We start from the raw sequence: 20708 nt of genomic DNA, 5'->3' as shown, positions 1-20708 counted from the left end.
GTCCCTTCGGGCTTCCTGAGAAGCGTTTGCAGCTTCTGGAGTCCCTAATGGGCATTGTCGTAGATCGTCCAGCTACTTCTTAAGCCGGCGCGCGCCGCCCTCTTTCGGTAATGCAATTTGTACTTTATTTCCGCCGTCTCACAAACTACCAGTCTTCTCCTTAGTCAGGACTCTGAGTTGAGGGAGCTGTGAAGTTGTCACTTTAGATGTGCCTGAGGGTTACGCTGAGGTGCATCTGAACCCCCGCCACCACCCTCCACCCTACCGCCACACCCGTTTTGACTCATAGAGTTTGAGTACTGGGATGAAGGCATTTAGAAATATTTTAAGCTGCCGCTGCTAAAGAGATCCATCCACAGATAAAGGTGTAGGTCTAACTTCTGATCATCCATACTGTACTCCCAAGCATCATACAAGGTGAAGTCCCCGTTCTGGCCCAAGGAGACAAACTAGGTAGGCCTGGGCTAAAATGCACCCAAGCAAAATGACCATGGCCTCCATCAACATGTGGGCACACCACCCTTTTTGGTATCCTCATAGCACTCATCTCTCTCTGAAATTCTCTCCTTAGACTGTTTACTGTTTCCCCCACTCTAGAATGTCCATCACCCCAATCCCAATGTCAGCAACAATGCCTGACACACAGTAGGTACAAAATAAATATTTATGGAATGAATGATGAAAACTTCTCTGTAAAAGAGGAATGGTGATCTCATACTGGTTTTGATTTTCATGTTTATCTTTTGGTTTTTCTGTTGGGAAATTGAACAAATACCAGTAACTACTATTAATCCAGCACCTACTGAGAGCTGGAAATGTACTAGGAACTTTGTATAGATCACCTCATTAAACATTGCTGTTGTTGTTTAGTTGCCAAGTCATGTCTGTCTCTTTTGCAACCCTATGGACTGCAGCCCACCAGGCTCCTCTGTCCATGGGACTTTCCAGGCAAGAATACTGGAGTGGGTTACCATTTCCTTCTCCAGAGGATCTTTCCAATTCAAGGATCAAACCTGCCTCTCCTGCATTGGCAGGCAGATTCTTTACCGCTGATCCACCAGAGAAGCTCTGTTAAACATTACAATAGCCTTAGTAGCTCGGTATTTCTAACCCAATGGGAAACTGAGGCTCCAGCAGGTTAACCAATTTTTCAAGATTATCCTGGCAGAACTAGAATTCCAGCTCATCTTCTCTATTATGCTGTATTGCTTCCAAGAAACTGAAATGTAATTTCCACCATTATTGCCAATAGGCATTTAACTTTATTTATAACAAAAACTATTGCTTGGCGAAAAGGAGATTTATTGCCTTATCATTACTGAGAGTTAGTTTCGGTAACAGCTAATAGTTATGCTGTAAATCCAGGATGCCATAGGCTGTTATTTAATCTTCACCATCTTGATGGCAGTGCTGTGAGGTTATCTCCATTTTACAGATGAAGAAACTGCAGCCTAGATTCGGGAACCTGCCCAGGGTCAATAGAAGATTCCTGAGCTGGATTTTTACTAATAGTCTTTCTGACTGTAAATCTTTAGCTCCTTCCACTATACTGAAATGTCTCCTGCACCCACTATTTAATTAGATGTTGACTCATTATGATAGAGTTCAGCGATGCAACATATTCAAACCACCTGAGGCTGAGCTGTAAACTTTCCACTGTCAACAACAAGTGTCTAGTTGTACTGTTTTCCGAATTGTTGAGATTCTTACTGCCATTGATTTTTGTGGTTGAATTTATGGGCCTGGTAGATAGATGGGGCATTTTCATGTAGGAGGAGAGGAAATTCTCCTTTCATCTAGATTTAAGTTTGCTGCTGCTGCTGCTGCTAAGTCGCTTCAGTCGTGTCTGACTCTGTGCGACCCCATAGATGGCAGCCTACCAGGCTCCTCCGTCCCTGGGATTCTCCAGGCAAGAATGCTGGATTGGGTTGCCATTGCCTTCTCCAATGCATGAAAGTGAAAAGTGAAAGTGAAGTTGCTCAGTCGTATCTGACTCTTCGAGACCCCATGGACTGCAGCCTAGGCTCCTCCGTCCATGGGAGTTTCCAGGCAAGAGTACTGGAGTGGCGTGCCATTGCCTTCTCCGAGATTTAAGTTTACTTTCACCTAAATCTGAAGAGAAATCTGATGGGTTTTACCCACTGTAGTAAGTGAACTCTGAACACAGTAATGGTTTCTGCCTCTTAAGGAAAGTACTGGAAGACCAGCTAGAACCTCTCTTGCCATGTGTAGAATGGAGAGTTGAAACCACTACTAGTTCCAGAAACTTCTGCAGCAAGCTTTTAGCAAAATAACTATATTTTGACTCTTTGTTCTCTTGTAAAACTGAGGGCAAGGTGAAGTTAGCTAAGTATGTCATCGTTACCACCTGAAGGGCTAATGGCAAAATGGAGCATGGGGCAGAATTAGAGGTCCCTTTTTTCCTTCTGTTTTATTCCAGTTTTAGGGGTAGTATAATGCTTTTCCTTTCCTGAAGACCTGGATAATCTGTGGTCTTATTTATACTGTGTGTCTCGGCAGGACTGTATTTTCTTAATTGTTAATTCCATTTCAAGGATGCTCCAGGGAGGGCTGGAGAATCCTTCAACCCAGAATGCCCACAGAAATGATAGGACTGTGGGACACTGAGGATCATGGAGGCTGTCAAGTTGAAGGAGCCTTCAGAATTGACAGTTTCACTTCCCTGGTGGCTCAGATGGTAAAGCATCTGCCTACAATGCGGGAGACCCAGGTTTGATCCCTGGGTCCGGAAGATCTCCTGGAGAAGGAAATGGCAACCCACTCCAGTATTCTTGCCTGGAAAATCACATGGACAGAAGAGCCTCTTAGGCTGCAATCGACTGAGTGACTTCACTTTATGGTTCGCTGTAAATTCCTTTCTTGTCTACATTTTATTCATCAGCTTTGAGCCTCCTTCTCTGGAAACATCTTTCTTGACTTCCCAATCAATACTGTTTAGACCATGTTTATGTTCATCTCACCCTAGTTCGTGTCTCTCCTTCCTTTTGTCTTTCACCTCCATCCCTTCCTGTTGCCCCTGTACCATCTTAGCTCAGGTTGTTAGGGACTTTGCTGCTGCTGCTGCTGCTGCTAAGTCACTTCAGTCGTGTCCGACTCTGTGCGACCCCATAGACGGAAGCCCACCAGGCTCCCCCATCCCTGGGATTCTCCAGCCAAGAACAATGGAGGGGGTTGCCATTTCCTTCTCCAGTGCATGAAAGGGAAAAGTGAAAGTGAAGTTGCTCGTCGAGTCCGACTCTTAGCGACCCCGTGGACTGCAGCCCACCAGGCTCCTCCATCCATGAGATTTTCCAGTCAAGAGTACTGGAGTGGGGTGCCATTGCCTTCTCCGAGGGACTTCTCTGCTCTGTCCTAATGTTGCTTTCAGGCAGATTTACCTCCCTCAGTTCTGCCTTGGAATCAGGTAAATTCTTTAGATTCAGTCATTACATTGCTAAAAATTATTGAGTGACTTATGTAGTTAATAATTATAACATTAATAACAGCAGTGGTAGCTGCTGATCTTTTTGTGCCAGGTATTGGCTTGAGTACTGTGCATGAGTTAAACTGTTTAATCCTCAGAGCAACACCAAAGCAGGCCCTGTTGTTATACCCCCGATCTCCAAATGAGACTAGGAAAAGGTAGGTTTCCAACTACTTTACAACTAATACAAGGTGCAAGTGTATTAGTTGTGAAGTAATCCCAGGTCCTATCTCTCTCTCCATCTAAGGTAGACCCCTTAGCCTAAAGTCAGGATCCAGCAGCCTGGGCTCAGTGTCTGTCTCCAACCCTAATCCCCAGCCCTGTGTACAAGCAGCCTGAACTGTATTCAGCAACAGAGCATTTTGCTTTTGCCCTTACACTCCTGTTGCCTAGAAAGCTCTTTCATTGTCTCTCCCTGTGAAACCCCAAGTGTTTCAAGGCTTATCTCATAAACTAGTTCTGCCAGAATCATCTCTCTGAAATCAGTCTCTCACAGCATTAAAACATACACACACACACACACACCTCTCTCTCTCTCTCTGACACCCTCCCCCCCCCCCCCCTTCAGCACTTTGTTTCTTTCATACCCACCCTCCGCATTCTTTTACCCCAGTGCCTCCTGGCCTAGTTATCTATTTAAATGTATGGCCTCCCTTACTGAATTGTAAATGCCTTGAAGGCAGGACTAGTATCTATTCCTTCTTTTCCTGTTCCTCACATCACTAAGCCTGATATCTTATCCAAAGGAGGTGTGCAATTGAAAAGAAAAGATTGTATTTGGTTATATTATGTAGATCAGATGGTAGAGAATCTGCCTGCAATGCAGGAGACCTGGGTTTGATCCTTGGGTCAGGAAGAGCCCCTGGAGAAAGGAATGGCTACCCACTTCAGTGGGCTTCCCTTGTGGCTCAGCTAGTAAAGACTTGCCAGCAATGCGGGAGACCTGGGTTCGATCCCTCAGTTAGGAAGATCCCCTAGAGAAGGGAAAGGCTACCCACTCCAGTATTCTGGCCTGGAGAATTCCATGGAATGTATAGTCCATGGGGTCACAAAGAGTGGGACACAACTGAGAGACTTTCACTTTTCACCCACTCCAGTATTTTTGCCTGGAGAATTCCATGGGCATAGGAGCCTGGTAGGCTACAGTTCATGGAGTCACAAAGAGGTGGACAGGACTGAGCAACTAATACTTTCACATATTCTGTGAAAAAAGTCATTGGAATGTGGCATTTTGTTTCCTACTTTTTGATCCACGATACTATAATATTTCATCAATTTATGATGAAGCAATGGAAATCCTAATTATTGAAATCTATGATAAGCACCTATTCTGGTTTTCCCTTGCAGATATTACAAGGAAATCTCAAACCCGTAAACAAAACATTGTCTGTAGGATAAATATGCACTAAATATGCACTTGCATCTTATATGTACCATCTTTTCATATATATGTAAAGTTGTATTAAAAATATATTGAAACTGTTAAAAAATTGAAACGAAATTTTTGTCAATATCATATTGATCAATGAATATTTCACACTTTTAAACCTGATTTATCAGATCTTATATGAATAACCTCCAGCTCATAGCTTGGCTCTGTGTGTTCCAGTCAAATTGAAGTAAGTTCAGCTCCCTCATGTGCTCTGGCCTCCCAGTTTCCACATAAATATCTCTCCTCATTATGATGCATTCCTCCTCACCCATGATCACCTGGCTAATTCCCACACATCCATTATATTTCAGCCTGGATGTCACTTGTAGGAAGCCTTCCTCTGCTCCCTTCAGGTTGAAATTGGAAGACACACTTGGCACTGTGTGCCTGCCTGTTGATGAGGGAGCAGTTATCATACCATTTTGTAACTGTTAGTCACTTTGACTGAATCTTCTATGAAACCACTGACTCTCATTTGGCTTAAATTAGAATTACGTAGGGATCTTTTGTTGAGTATGAGGGCTACTCCATTTCTTCTAAGGGATTCTTGCCTGCAGTAGTAGATATAATGGTCATCTGAGTTAAATTTGCCCATTCAGGTCCACTTTAGTTCACTGATTCCTAAAATGTTGATGTTCACTCTTGCCATTTCCTGTTTGACCACTTCCAATTTGCCTTGATTCATGGAGCTAACATTCCAGGTTCCTTTGCATTATTGCTCTTTACAGCATCAGACTTGAGTTGCATCACCAGTCATATCCACAGCTGGGCGGTGTTTTTGCTTTGGCTTCGTCTCTTCATTCTTTCTGGAATTATTTCTCCACTCTTCTCCAGTAGCATACTGGGCACCTACTGACCTGGGGAGTTCATCTTTCAGTGTTATAACCTTTTGCTTTTCCATACTGTTCATGGGGATCTCAAGGCAGGAAGACTGAAGTGGTTTGCCATTCCCTTCTCCAGTGTAGGGATCTTAAAACATTTGTCCCTCCCTAGGCCCCACTCCCAAAGTTTCTGAATCAAATGGCTTGAGATAAGGAGGGTTGGTCACTTTTTTAAAAAAAGTTTCCTCATTCTGTGTTATAGCTGGATAGTATTCCCTTGTGTGAATATAATATACAACTTACTTGATTCAATTAAGTTTTTAAATGACAACTTTATTGAGATATAGTTAGTATTTCATATAATTCATCCATTTAAAGTATACAATTCAGTGACTTAATTTTTTAAAAAAATGTGTACTTTTTGGCTGTGCCACATGGCATGTGGGATCTTGGTTCCCTGACCAGGGATCAAACCTGCGTCCCCTGCATTGGAAGCACGAATTCTTAACCACTGGACCACCAGGAAAATCCCCAGTGGTTTTCAGTATATTCACAGTTGTGCAACCATGACTTCATAATTCATTTTAGAACGTTTCACCATCCCCAGAAGAAACTGTACCAGTTAGCAGTCTCCCCTCCTCACTTCCCAACCACGAATCTATTTGATGCCTGTATGGATTTGTCTCTTCTGGACATTCACGAAAATGGCATCATTCAACATGTGGCCTTTGGTGTCTGGCTTCTTTCACTTAGCACGTTATTGTCAAGGTTTATCCCTGTTGTAGCATGAATCACTGCTTCATTTCCTTTTATTGCCTAATAACACCCCATTGTTTGTATAGACCGCACTTTATCCATTTGCCAGTTGGAACTGGAATTTTTTTAAATCTTCCCCAAACAAACCAAATGTGCAGGCAAGCGTTAAACCGGAAGTTCCTTTGAGTCTTGTCCATTGTTGTGTCTTGAGGCTAGAACAGCACCTGGCACAAGATAGATGTGTAATAAATCATCTGAATGAATGAAGCATTTTACTAAAAGTATAACTTCTGTTATGCTGGTGTCATGAAAAAACATTGTCATCAAAAAGAGGTCCTCATAGTTGATTATTTAGACCCTGATTTGAACAAATTCATTATTAGAAAATATTAGTTAATCAAGGAAATTTGAACATGGATGAAATGGTCCTATTTTTAGAATTTGCTTTAAAATATCTAAAGGGTGGGGAGGGAGCATAGAGGAAACAAGGCTGTTACTGAAGTGAGATGATGAGTTCTTGATGCTGTTCCCTAGATCTGCTGTCTCTGGGGCAGCCATTGTCCACATTTGGCTGTGGTGCACTTGAAATGTAGCCTTAGTGAGACGTACCATAGGTATGAAATATACATGTTTTGAAGACTTAGTATGAAAAAAATGTAAAAGTATCTCAGTAATTTTGTACTATTAACATGTTGAAGTGGTAATATTTTGGATATATTATGATAATATATAATTTAAACTAATTTTACCTATTTATTTTTACTCTTTAATTTGCTACTTGAATGAAAATTGCATATATGGCTCATATTACATTTTTCTCTTACAGTGTTGCTTGAAGTAAATCTAACTCCTTGCTTGAATCCCAAGGGTCAATAAAGCTGTCATTAAAAAGTAACTGAATAAAGTATATTGTATATTATATTCACACAATGGAATACTATCCAGCTATAACACAGAATGAGAAAACTTAAAAAAAAAAAAAGTGACCAACTCTCCTTATCTCAAGCCATTTGATTCAGAAACTTTGGGAGTGGGGCCTAGGGAGGGACAATTTTTTTAAGATCTCTAGGTGATTCTTATTTAAGTCAAATGAGAATTTGACATTTTTCATATTACATTAAATTGAGGACTCCCAAATTTTTAAAAAGTCTGGAGCAAAATATTTTTCATAAGTCTCCTCTTATGTGAAGACTGGGACTGGGAAATATCGATTTGTTCAAAGATGATTCTTTGTAGAAGGTTGTAGCAGGCAGGCTGTAGCCTTCCTATATCATTCCTGGGTTTGCTTCCATCTATGTGAAAATCTAAAAGTTCTTTTGTAATAAATGGGATAGCAACATGAAGCCATAGAATAATTGCTCCTTTAGTTACTTGCCTGATGAATTATTTCCTTCATCTTAGAAAAATACAGAAAATAGAGTAGCAATTTCATTGTTCTTAGTCATACTGTTTATATCCTGAAATTGAATTTTCCCTGTACTTTCTTTATAATCACTCTGCCTAAATTTGTTTGTTTGGGAGCCAGAATATGATTGTTTCTAGACTTCTTAAAGCCCCTGGAAGAGTGGAAAATGATTCTTAAATAATAATAATAACATGTGGGTTTAAAGATGATTAAAACAAATTGCTTTCGTATAAAATTTCTTGGGATGAACCTTCTGTCGCTGTCTAGGTGTCTGTATTTACTCGCAGAAGCATAGCTGGGGTAATAAACCCAGCTCTCTGAGTGGGTATAGGCTAGACAGATGACCCCAGAGGATATTTGTCCTCAGCTGTGATTTCTGAGATTGGGAGACAGTGGATTTGAACTGAAAAATAGCTTGAATTTAAAGCAGAACAGAATTAAATTGCAATGAACAACCCAACAAGAGATCATCAGAGGGACCTGTGCCTGCCAATATAAAATCAGGTTTATTCTTTTGTTTATTCTCTATAGTTAAAATGTCACAGTCCATTTTCTTAGTGTTGTGTGGGTCAGACGCTTTGCAGTATAGCATTTCTCCACTTGTGTATTAAGAGAGAGTACTGTGAAAGATTCCCATGCTTCTTTTCTATCTTGATATCAAATGCCATCATACAAAAGTTTTAAAGTTATACTTTGTCTTATAAAACAAAAAGACCTCATCCAATCATTTGTGGTGGGCAGTGATCTGAAATGTTTAGAAGCAAAAGCTAAATAATGTATTTTTTTAATGTGACAAACATGATTAAACTTGAAGTAAATGGCTCCCTAGAATGAAAGCGTGCAGTGTGATTTTTGTCAATGAATGAGTATTTGTTGTGCACCCACTGTATGCCAGGCACCAGGCTGGGTACCTGGCATCCAGGTACCTTCAAGGAGGTATCTCCCTTCAAGGAGATATTAAACAGTTACAGAGAATTTGTTCATTACAGTGAGGATCTTTGGCTCCAAGGGAATGAGTCTGGATTTTAATTGGGAACCTGGAGAGGGAAGTTCCATTTTTTTTGTATGTCATGACTTGGGCTGCTAATGGTCGCAGGAGGAGAAAAGGTAATCCTGTGGGTGGGGATGACAGTAGTGAAGTCCTGCCCTTTCTGTCTTTCTGCCAATTGCAGAAGGCCAGGTGGAACTGAATAGGAGGAGGGGCTTAACTCCTCTGGCAAGGTTTTGAATTGCTGTCTGTGATGATACACAGAAGTGTGCTTATTTGTTATTGGGAACTGCATCCAAAGTTGAGTTTTTACCACTTTTGTAACTGAAATTGTATGAAAGCTAACAACCTGTTCTCCAGCATTACCATGGAAGTAGCTTCAAATGACTTGCTGGCTCCAGTTCAAATGTAGTTCTGCGGTCTAGCATCTGAGATGAAGCGGACAAGGGGTACTTGAAGGCCTCAAAGAATGTAGGGAAGCCCCAGTTGGGTTTTTCTTATGGGTTCAGAGCTACTTCAAGCAGATTTCTTTATAGAATTAACTGAAGTGTCCTTTGGAGCTTATTGGGAGTCTTTAGGGCATGGGGAACCATCTTGACTCTGAAGGGTTGATAATTGCAAAGAACAGTAATAATAGCAATGGTAGCCAGTAGCTGTGGCATACTTACTATGTGCCAGGTTAAGTGCTGTACTTACACTACCTCATTAGGTCTTCTAATAATTTATGAAGGGGCTCTCAGTGTAATAGTTTACCAATAGCCAAACAGAGGCTGGGGAGTAATCATTTGCCCTTTGGTTGTCCAACATCCCTTTACCCTTTCTGATTTCCATTTGAGGACTCACTTTTTGCCTGATGGTCTAGAATGAGGGGCCCCATTCTCCTCAGCTGTGGGTAGGCCTAGGAGTCAGATGTCTCTTACCGGAATCTGGGTTCAGTGCCAAGGGTCACAGAGATTCTGCTGCCAAGGGCATCTCCCGACCTGACCATTCTTATCTGCCTGGCTTCAGGTCCCATGAAGCTGTGCCAGTGCCTGTCCCCCTACCCCCCCCACCCCCCTTACTTCCTGAAACTATTTTCCCAGTACATTTTTTATGTGTTTGTTTCAGTTGCCAGAATAGTTTCTCTTCTACTCAAAGAACCTGTGACTGTCACAAGCCTTGAGGGGCTTAAGTCATTTACCCATGATCACAAAGGGACCAAGTGGCAGCACTGGGGTGTATTTGGGTCACTGACCAGAGGGCCCCTCACTGTGGTGGAGACCACAGGAGTGGGAGATGGAGAATTAGAAGATGAATCCAGTCCCGGTAGGGCCTCTGTGACCTTGGGCGGATCACTGCCTTCTGTGCGGAACTGGATGGACAAGATGGAATCTGCACCTGTCTAAAGGACACCCAGCTCCGGAGGATTTCCTCCTTCGTTAAGTTTTGGATGTGTGACTGTGTTCACCTTTTCAAAGGCTTGCAGTCTGAGATTTGAGGTGCTGTCTTAGGCAGCGGTTTTCAAAGTGTGGTTCCACGAGTTGCCATATCAGCATCACCTGGGTACATGTTAGAAACAGGAATTCTTGGCCCCACCCTAGACCTTCTGAATCAGAAACCGAGAGGAGGGCCCAGCAATCTGCTTTTTATAAACCTTTCCGTTGATTCTGATGTTCACTAAAATTTGGAACCACTAGGCTAAGACCTTTTCATTTTATTGAAAATTACTATGTATAATAATTGATTAGCCTCAACCCCTGCTCTCAAGGAATGTTTGTGGGGGAGAGTTATAAACACACAATGTGAAAGACAAGGAGAGGTGTAACACTTGCTGTAAACAAGATGTTGATATGTGGTGTGAGCCCAGAGAGGCCATAGGAGATGCTTCTGCAGGGAAGGGGGCATCTGAACCAAGCCTTGGAGGACGTGTAGGATTGAGACAAAGGAATGCTAGATGGGAAAGACACTCCAGGCAGAAAATGCAGGATGAGCCAAGGCATAGCCTTTTTTTAAAAAAAACCTCAAGTATAGTTAATTTATAGTATTATGTTAGTTTCAAGTGTACAACATGACGAGCCAGTGTTTTTATAGATTATACTCCTTTTAAAGTTATTACAAAATAATGGCTATAATTCCCTGTGCTGTACACTATATGCTTGTTGCTTATCTATTTTATATATAGTAGCTTGTCCCTCTTAATCCCATACCCATATCTTGCCCCTCCCTGCTTCCATCTCCCCACTAATATCCACTAGTTTGTTTTCTGTATCTGTGAGTGTTTCTGTTTTGCTATATACATTCACTTGTTAGAATTTTAAGGTGTAGCATTTTAAGGAATGATGAACCCTCCAGTTTGATCATAAGGACTGTTTTAAATGGGGAAAGTGAATGAATATGAGAATGGAGAGGTGGGTTGGGGCCCAAACGGAGTGGACGCCGAATCCTTTGGTAAGGGTTTGGACTTCATTCTGTGGACAGTGAACAAGGAGGTGATGTGGTGGGAGCTATTTTAGAGAAAAATCCTAGTGGTGATAGAGATGATCAGAGGCTGGGAGTACAAGCACAATGAGACCCAAAATAGGTTGGTCACAGTGGGAGAAGAAAGGACAGACAACACAGAAGGAAGTACTGGCAAGTTAGAATGACAGCTCCTGGAAACGGAATTAAGGACCAGGGTTGAGGGAGAAGGCAGAGATGATTCTATGTGAGATAATAAATGGTGTTGGTACAATCAGGTGAAAAATAAAGTTGGAGCCTTAGATCACTCCTTCCATCAAAATAAATTCCAGGGAGATCAAAACTTTAATATTAAAACAACTAGGAAAAAAATAGAATATGATTTTAATAATGAGATAGAAAAGCTTTTCAAGATAGGACACAAAATCCAGAAGCTATAAAACAAAAGATTGATTCTCTTGACTACATGTGATTTTTGCAGAGCAATTTTTTTTAACTGTCAAAAGGCAATTAATTTGGAAAATAATTGCAATTCATGTCACAAAGGTCTAATTCCATCAATATATAAAGAATTACAATAAAAGAAAGGACAGTTGCTCTAGAGGCAAAAAATTTGAACAAATAGTTTATAAACCTGTCTACAAATGACTCTTAAGTGTGTGAAAACGTCAACCTTACTCATAACAAGAGAAACAAGATGCCATTTTTTAACCTATCAGATTGGCAAATGTAACATAAAGTGGTAACACTGTCCCCAGAGGTTTGAGGAAGCAATTATTCTTGATGGTTGGAAATGTAAATTGTTCCAAGCTCTGTGTGGAGCCCTTGGAAGTATCTTATCAAAACTGCAAACACGTGTACCCTTTAAATCAGCCATAACAGTTCTGTGAATTTAATCCTACTGATAAGTAAATGTGCACAGTGATATACATGCAGAGTTATTTATTGCAACACTGTTTGAATAAAAAGATTGCAAATAACCTAATTGTTCATTAGTAGGAACTGGTTAATGAATAATGGAGCAGTTAAAAATGAGGCAGCTCAACATCTACTGATTTGTAACAATATCAAGGGTATTAAGTTAAAAAAAAAAAAAGCAAAGTGTAGAATACATAGGTTTGTGGCTTACATATAATATATACCAAAGTATGTATGGGATAATTCCATGTGAGTAAAAATATATTCACACCTCATATATATGTTATATGTTTACATACATAAACATGTACATATTTATGCATATGTATACATATTCATAAAGGGGGGTGGAGGAAGGGTGGGCTGAAGCCAGCTGGCACCAGCTTGTGAGAACCAATTGTGTATATCTCTCCCCAACAATGACTTTGCAGTGGTCAGTGGTCATTTGAAATTGGCCAAGGTGGGAGTATTTACAGCATGGAAGTTGGCAAAGGAACCAAATCAGGGTTTTCATTTGTTTTTGTTTTTCCAGAGAGCTGGTTGATAAACATTTACTAGTACCCTCTGTGTATCATGAATATAAAATATCTCTTGAAGGCTAAACAAGAAGTGGGTAACATCAGATTCCCCAAGGAAAGGAGCTGGGAGATAAAAGGGCAGGTGTGAGATTTCAATTGTATCTTTGAAATTTTGTTCCAGGTAAAGGAGTTACTTATTCTGCAGTAAACATGTAAAGCAAGCCAAAAAGTAGAGTTTCAGGCCTATGTGACTATTATTTAAGGAACCATTGACTACTATGGAAGAATATAAATGAATCGGTCTTAGGGCAAAAGGATGCTTTTGGTTTTAAACATGCTGAGGTTAAAGTATGTGGGTGATATCAGTGATGCCCCCCAGATAACTCAGAAGAGAGGGCAAAACTGAGGATCACTCCTGGGAGTCAGCAGTTTAGTTGAAATTAGGACAGTTGAGGAGGTTTCTAAGGGAGGCCCAACCTGTCCAATGTTTTGGGCAGGTCCCAGGAGAGGAAGGGAGATGGATGTGGTACCTTGAGGAATGTTAAACAAGAGATAGGTAGTCACAAAGGTCAGAGGACCTTATAATAATATTCATAGCAGATTTCTTTAATGGATTGTCTATAAAAAGTGAACCCCAATGCTCAATCCTTTTTGAGAAAACATAACGATATAATTCTCCTAGCCACTCTATGGGGGTGGATATTATTTCCAAGATTGCTTGTGAATAGGAGAGAGGGATAATTTCAAAGAATAAACCAGGAGAGAGCTCCTGGGAGGGATGTTAATAGAGCATACCTTGGAGACCTTTTAATGTGGAAAGATTTTTAAGTTTGGGTGGAGGGAGCGGTGGGCAGTTGCAGACCCACCGAAAGTGTGAGCTACGAAATGTACTTCATCAGTGTGACTGGTGGTCACACACAACACCCAAATGTTGTATTCCACTGTGCGTTCAGTGGTGGGGAGGATAGGAGCCAGGGAGAATTCCCATCAAACTTTGAGACAGATCAGGGAGATGGCCTGTGAGTACAGGTTTTCAGAGTGTCGGCGCAGGAACTGTGACATCTGGTGCCACTTCACTCTCAGTTAGTTTTCTTTTTTTTTTAATATAAATTTATTTTAATTGGAGGCTAATTACTTTACAATATTGTATTGGTTTTGCCATTCATTAACATGAATCCGCCACAGGTGTACACGTGTTCCGCATCCTGAACCCCCCTCCCACCTCCCTCCCCATACCATCTCTCTGGGTCATCCCAGTGCACCAGCCCTGAGCATGCTGTATCATGCATCGAACCTGGACTGGCGATTCGTTTCACATATGATATTATACATATTTCAATGCCATTCAGTTAGTTTTCTGACTCAAGCTGCATATGCCTTTGTGGTGGTGTATTGCTTATCTTTTTTTTTAATCTTTCAATAAATTATGGGATGGAGGCTATATTTTCTAGATGACTGTGACTGCGGAATAAGAAAAGTGGAGGTTAATGAAGGAATGATTATTTGTTGACGTGTATTTTGGGGTTTCCCTTGTAGCTCAGATGGTAAAGAATTTGCCTGCAATGCAGGAGACCCGTGTTCGATTCCTGGGTTGGGAAGATCCTCTGGAGAAGGGAATGGCAACCCACTCCAGTATTCTTTCCTGGAGAATTCTATGGACAGAGGAGTATTGCAGGTTATAGTCCATGGGGTTGCAAAGAGTCGGACACTACTGAGCGACTAACACACATATATTTTTATGTATACGATTTATTTATGATGTGCTAAGAATGAATATTCCTGTCTCACAAAACACATACAAATCCTGCCTCTGTTATTTAGAGAAAACACTGTGTTTATTTCAGCGGTTCTTTTACCTTGTACGTGTACAAATGGTATACAGTTTTCACCCTAATTCGGTTTTCAACTCAGTCTTTCTTTAGCTCAGTGTTCTGTTGTTTGTTATACGTTTGTCAGGTTAGGGACAATGCCAATAATGAGGTGTCAGATAGGAAAAGGAAAATAGTTGTGGCCTAAACACAGTTCAGAAAAAGGACTACATGGACTTCATGGCAGCCTGCTAATGCACCATACTCCTGACTTGTAATTCCTGTTTCTCTAGGCTTTGATCTCATGGCCAACATAGCGTTCCAATTTGCTTGTTACTTTCCATTCTGCATCATTTGTTCCCTGATGAAGGGCTGAGAAGCCTCTTTTGTTCTCTGGCATCAAAAGGTCTAATTTTCATGGATGTATGCAGATGGGTGTTTACATAAGATAGCTGCCTTTTTTGATGCACCGATTGACACCTTTGTCTGACCAATGCCAGGAACCAGAGGGCAGGATGTAGGAATCTGGGTCTCTGTAAAATGTGTGGTGTGTGGTCCAGAGATGTGCCCCGATTATCCTTCATTGCTAAGAACTTCACAGATGAGTTGAGCAAAATAACCATGTTCTTGGGTCTTGTTCTAGCTAGTTGACTCATGCTGAGGTCTAGCGTGTCATGGACTTCTCTGCATTCCTGTGGATAGTACTGTTCCCTCCCCACACCCCTGAAGGAGTTGTGTGAGAATTAGCCAAGTGTCAATAGATGTGAAGGGGGCTCTGGAGGAGATGAGAGCTACATGACTGCTAGTTGATCAAGAAGCCAGCAGGAGGGGATGCACAGTTATATGTCTGTTTCTCTGGGATCTAAACTTCAGCAGCACCACAGTGACGTACAGGGCGTGTTAATTGCTGGGCCTCGCTGCAGAGTTTCTGATTTAGTGCATCTGTGGTGCGATCTGAGAGTCTGCATTTCAAACAAGTTCTTAGGTGATGCTGGTGCCACGGGTCCAGGGACCCCTTTGAAAACCCAGGCGTTGGTGTAGCAGGCAGAAGACTCACTCTCAACCCACCCTGAGTCCACTCTTATTTGGGGAGGAACTGGAGAATTCTAGTTCTCATTAGCCCCGTATTTTAAATCATAAGCCCCATATTTTAAATAGCATTTTCACATTTGCCAATTACTTTAATATACTTTGCTTCTCACAATAAAATAACCCTGTGAGGGAGCAGGACAGGTATTACCTTGTTGTAAATCAGACTGAGGATATCGGGTAAGATGAGTGACTTACCCAGAGGACAAGTGGCAGAGCCTTGCATCTCGGTTTTCTTAGCGTAGCTTTAATGTTCCTTCTGTGTTGTTAGTGAAAGCTTAGCAATCATCTGCTCTGATAGCAAAGTTTGTTCTAATCACCCTGCAACACGACAAACAGCTTTTACTTTCAGAACACTTTTATATTCACAGGAAGCTGTTCCCGTGTGTCCCACACTGGTTCCCCTGTTATTACTATGTTACATTAGTAAGGTACGTTGGCCACAATTAATGAGCCAATGCTAACACATTATTATTAACTAAACTCTAAACTTTGTCCAGGTTCTCTTAGTTTTTACCTAATATCCCTCTTCTATTCCAGGATCTCATCCAGGGTTCCACGTTGTGTTTTGTCTCATGTCTCCTTCAGCTCCTCATGGCTGTCACCGTTTCTTAGACTTTCCTTGTTTTTGATGACCTTGACAGTTTCAAGGCATACCCGTCAAGTATATTGTAGAACGTCCCTCGATTGGGATTTGTCTAATGTTTTTCTCATGATTGCTTGTTGTTCAGTTACTAAGTTGTGTCCAGCTTTTTGTGGCCCCCTTGGATTGCGGCACACCAGGCTTCCCTGTCCTTCACTATCCCCGAGTTTGCTCAGATTCACGTCCATTGAGTCAGTGATGCTGTCTAACCATCTCGTCCTCTGTCATCCGCTTCTCCTCCTGCCTTCAGTCTTTCCCAGCATCAGGGTCTTTGCCGATGAGTTGGCTCTTCACATAAGGTGACCGAACTATAGGAGCTTCAGCTTCAGTCTTTCCAATGATTATACAAGGTTGATTTCCTTTAAGATTGACTGATTTGCTCTCCTTGTAGTCCAAAGACTCTTCTCCAGCACCACAATTCAAAAGCATCAATTCTTCGGAGCTTAGCCTTCTTTATGGTCCAACTCTCATATCTGTACATGACTACTGGAAAAACCATAGCTTTGACTATATGGACTTTGTCGGCAAAGTTATGTCTCTGCTTTTTAATATGCTGTCTAGCTTGGTCATAGTTTTCCTTTCAAGGAGGAAGCATCTTTTAATTTCAGGGCTGCGGTCACTGTCCACTGTGATTTTGGAACCCAAGAAAATAAAACCTGCCATTGTTTCCACTTTTACCCCAACTATTTGCCATGAAGTGATGGGGCCAGATGCCATGATCTTCATTTTTTGAATATTGAGTTTTAAGCCACCTTTTTTATTCTCTTCTTTCACCCTCATCAAGAGGCTTTTTAGTTCGTCTTCACTTTACTCCATTAGAATGGTATCATCTGCATATCTGAGGTTGCCAATATTTCTCCTAGCAGTCTTGATTCCAGCTTGTGCTTCATCCAACCCAGCGTTTCACACGATGTACTCTGCATATAAGTTAAATAAGCAGGGTGAAAATATACAGCCTTGTCATAGTCCTTTCCCAGTCCATTGAACCAGTCCATTGTTCCATGTCCAGTTCTGACTGTTGCTTCTTGACCTGCATACAGGTTTCTCAGGAAATAGGTCAGGTGGTCTGATATTTCCATCTCTTTAAGAATTTCCACAGTTTATTGTGATCCACACAGTCAAAGGCTTTAGCATAGTCCATGAAGCAAAGTTGATATTTCTCTGTAACTCCCTTGCTTTCTGCATGATCCAACGAATGTTGGCAATTTGATCTCTGGTTCCTCTGCCTCTTTGTTTAGACTAGGGTTCTCATGATTAGACTAGGGTTATGGGTTTTTGGGGAGAAAGACAGAGGTATGCCGTTCATAACATCATGTTGAGGGTACATACTATTAATGTTTTTATCACTTTTCCTATTGACCTTGACACCTTGGCTAAGGTAGTATTTGTTTGGTTTCTCCCCTGCAAAGTTACTCTTTCCACAGCCCACACTGTTCAGCCCACACCTAAGGAGTGGGGAGGGATGTGCTACTTTCCACATAAATTATTTGGCACTCTTATGTACGGCAGGTTTGTCTATCCGCCCCCATTTACTGATGTGGTCAGTTAATCAGTATTTGTATCAGTATGAATTCATGGATACTTACAGTACTTTATTTTAGTGCTCACATTGTTCAGACTTTGACCAGTAGGAGCCCTTTAGGTTGGCTTCCATGGCCCTTTGTCAAGCCCATCGTTGTTGGGTTTTTTGAGTGTGTTCTTTCTGGGACTATAGGATGCCCTCAATTCATCTTGTGTAATTCCTGTCAGCTCTAGAATCAGTTTTTTAACATTAGTCTTGATCCACTAAATTGCCTTTACTATCCACCCTAGACACCACCCACAGTGAAAGAACACAGATCTATTCCACCCGTCAGTTTCAAAATAAGGCAACCAGCACCTTGAAAGGTGAAATGGCTATTTGGAGTCACATATAGTTGGTGGCAGGACCAGGACTAGGACCAGATCTGAGCCCTCTGAACTTCTAGTTTTGGGCCTTTTTTATCATTCTCTGCTGGCACAGTCTATATTCAGAACCTGAGTCAGCATACTTCCCCCTACTCCGCCCCGACCCCTGCATCCCTGGGTGTAGGCAATCTGATTGAACCCACCTGAATGTGCTACTGTCTACTCAGGACAAAGATCAGCAAAGAGGGGCAAAGGGTACTGGCCAGATTCCTTGTGGAGAGGGCCTCAGCCAGTCTGTTTTCCCATCAGAATGGGTTTTGTCATGGTGAACAAGTAACAGACCCACAGAATGTGTCTGCTACCATCAGCAGTTTGCACCTAAGCTCTGTCCATGACTGGCCTCTGTTTTGTGGGGAAGTGGGGACAAAGGGAGGGGTGTCAAGTCCACACTCTTCCTTTGGGTTCTCCTTCTTTCCCTGGTGGAGTCAGAAAGAAGTGAATTCAAGCAGCAAAACCATCAAATTTCACTTCATTCTGTGAGCTCCTTGCATCCACAAAGATGGAACTGAACAGACAGGTTTTTGGTGTTCTAAAGGCTCAGACAACCTGATATTAGAATCTAGCTTTGAATAATCAGTTACATCAAAAAGCTTATTTTTCATTGTGGGAGGAAATAGTTCTGTCATCAAAAGTTTGCAAAGATGCAGGGCGTAATGTTGACAGACTTATTTCATATTAATTTCTCAGAATGTTCCTCTTCAAAAAAGATATTTTTAATTTTTAAAAATCATTCACAGTAGGTGATCTGGCTGAAGAATTATTCCTGTAAAGGGATTTAAAGGAATAAGTCAGTAATGATGTACTAGGGCATTTTGTTTTCAAGCAACAGAAACCTATCCAATTTAAGAACAATTTAAGAGAAAATTTATTAGCTTATGTTGCTAAAAAGTCCAAGAGTAATGCTAACTTCAGGCATGGCTGCATCTAGGGCTTCAAATCATGTCATCAGGGCCTTATTTGTTACCATTTCCTAGACTGTTTTCATCTGGCTTCATTCAAGAGCTGAGGGCTTATTTCCTACGTGGTAAACAGCTCTATTCTGCAGATAGAGTTGCCCCTAACCTGAATTGGTTACTGGGACTAGAGTTAGCAGGACTGTCATGGCCAGCTGTGGGTCAGGTATTCCCTGTGGAATCAGGGGAAGGGATGTTTCCTCTTCCTCATTGAAGAATGAGGTGTTGGTATCAGAAGTATCAGTTGGATGGACAAACAAAAATAATGGATGTCTGTCTTTTGCAGTGTTATGAACACTCAAGGTGATGAATAAATAAATAAATGCTCAGCTCTGATGCTATCCACAGGTGTGTTTACTTAGCCCCTTCCCAAGCTACTTGTTTATTTCTTGGATTGTGAATTCCTTCTAGAGAGACCTTCTGGTCCTTCCTAGTCACCTGAATTGCCAGTTAAGCCCTCAGCAAATGCTCTTCTTGCTGTTCCTATTGCTAATTTCAAGTCTAATTCAGGGGATGGCTAGCTGATGGTGATTCTCTCTTTGAATCTATTTAACCAGGTCAGTGTTAAGTTTGGTTCTGGATGAATGATCAGCATAGATATCTTTAATAAATCTGCCTTGCAATACTAAGGAAAAGGAAGTAACTTCTAATCTTCTCTTTTTCCCTTGATGTCATTGCTAACTCAGATCAGTGTGTAGTGTTAGTCGCTCAGTCGTGTCCGACTCATTGTGACCCCATGAACTGTAGCCGGTGAGGCTCCTCCATCCATGGGGTTCTCCAAGCAAGAATACTGGAGTGGATTGCCATTCCCTTCTCCAGAGGATCTTCCAACTTCTAATCTTTTTTTCCCTTGATGTCATTGCTAACTCAGATCATTAGTGGTTAATTCTAGTCCTACCCTCTATAAGGGGAGAGATTTTTTTTTAATCATTGCATGAACCAATAATTATTAGCTCCAGATTTAAACAAACTTACTTGAAAGTTTGATTATTCAAATCTCTTGCTTGTTTTTCTTCTTGCTACTTGCCTTTTGCAAATTTCACTATTTATTAGCACCTTTACCTGAAGGTGGACAAGATAAAATCAAGAGCTGTATTTAAAACCTTGACAGCATCCCACCTTCTTTTCTTATTTCTTTTCAGAGGGGCTGCCTAGTTGGCAATGTTTTTGTGCAAAACCAGTTTTTACCTTGACTAACATGAACTGTGATGAGTTATCATTGAATTTCAGTTAATTGCCTTTTAGATACATCCTTTAACAGCAAGTTGAAAGTTGGCTGCAAAGTCATCTCTTTCTCTGGTGTTTGCCTTGACTTCTGATCTTTTCCCTTTGCCTTCTTCTTGAGTCCAATCAAGATCAAGTTAAAAATGAATTAATGCCAGGTTCAGAAAAGAGTAAGTGTTCAGGTCCGCTCATCAGCCCTGGAGTGTCAGCTCTTTCTATATTGCACAGTCAAATGGAAAATCTTTTAAAAAATCTGTCTCCGTTGACACTGATAATTGAATTTACT

At 41.3% G+C, this 20708-nt stretch overlaps 1 protein-coding gene across 7 annotated transcripts in view; it reads left to right on the top strand.

The window, feature by feature from the left end:
- Window positions 1-20708, top strand: part of OSBPL3 (oxysterol binding protein like 3) — a 199669-nt gene that overhangs the window by 823 nt on the left and 178138 nt on the right. The window lies entirely within an intron of this gene.

Source organism: Bos grunniens, chromosome 4 (assembly GCF_055505025.1).
Source record: "Bos grunniens cultivar Pamir isolate PY7600 chromosome 4, Bosgru_T2T1.0, whole genome shotgun sequence".
Lineage (NCBI taxonomy): Eukaryota > Metazoa > Chordata > Mammalia > Artiodactyla > Bovidae > Bos > Bos grunniens.
The sequence above is the reverse complement of the archived record's forward strand: the minus strand, read 5'-3'. Positions and strand labels throughout refer to the sequence as shown.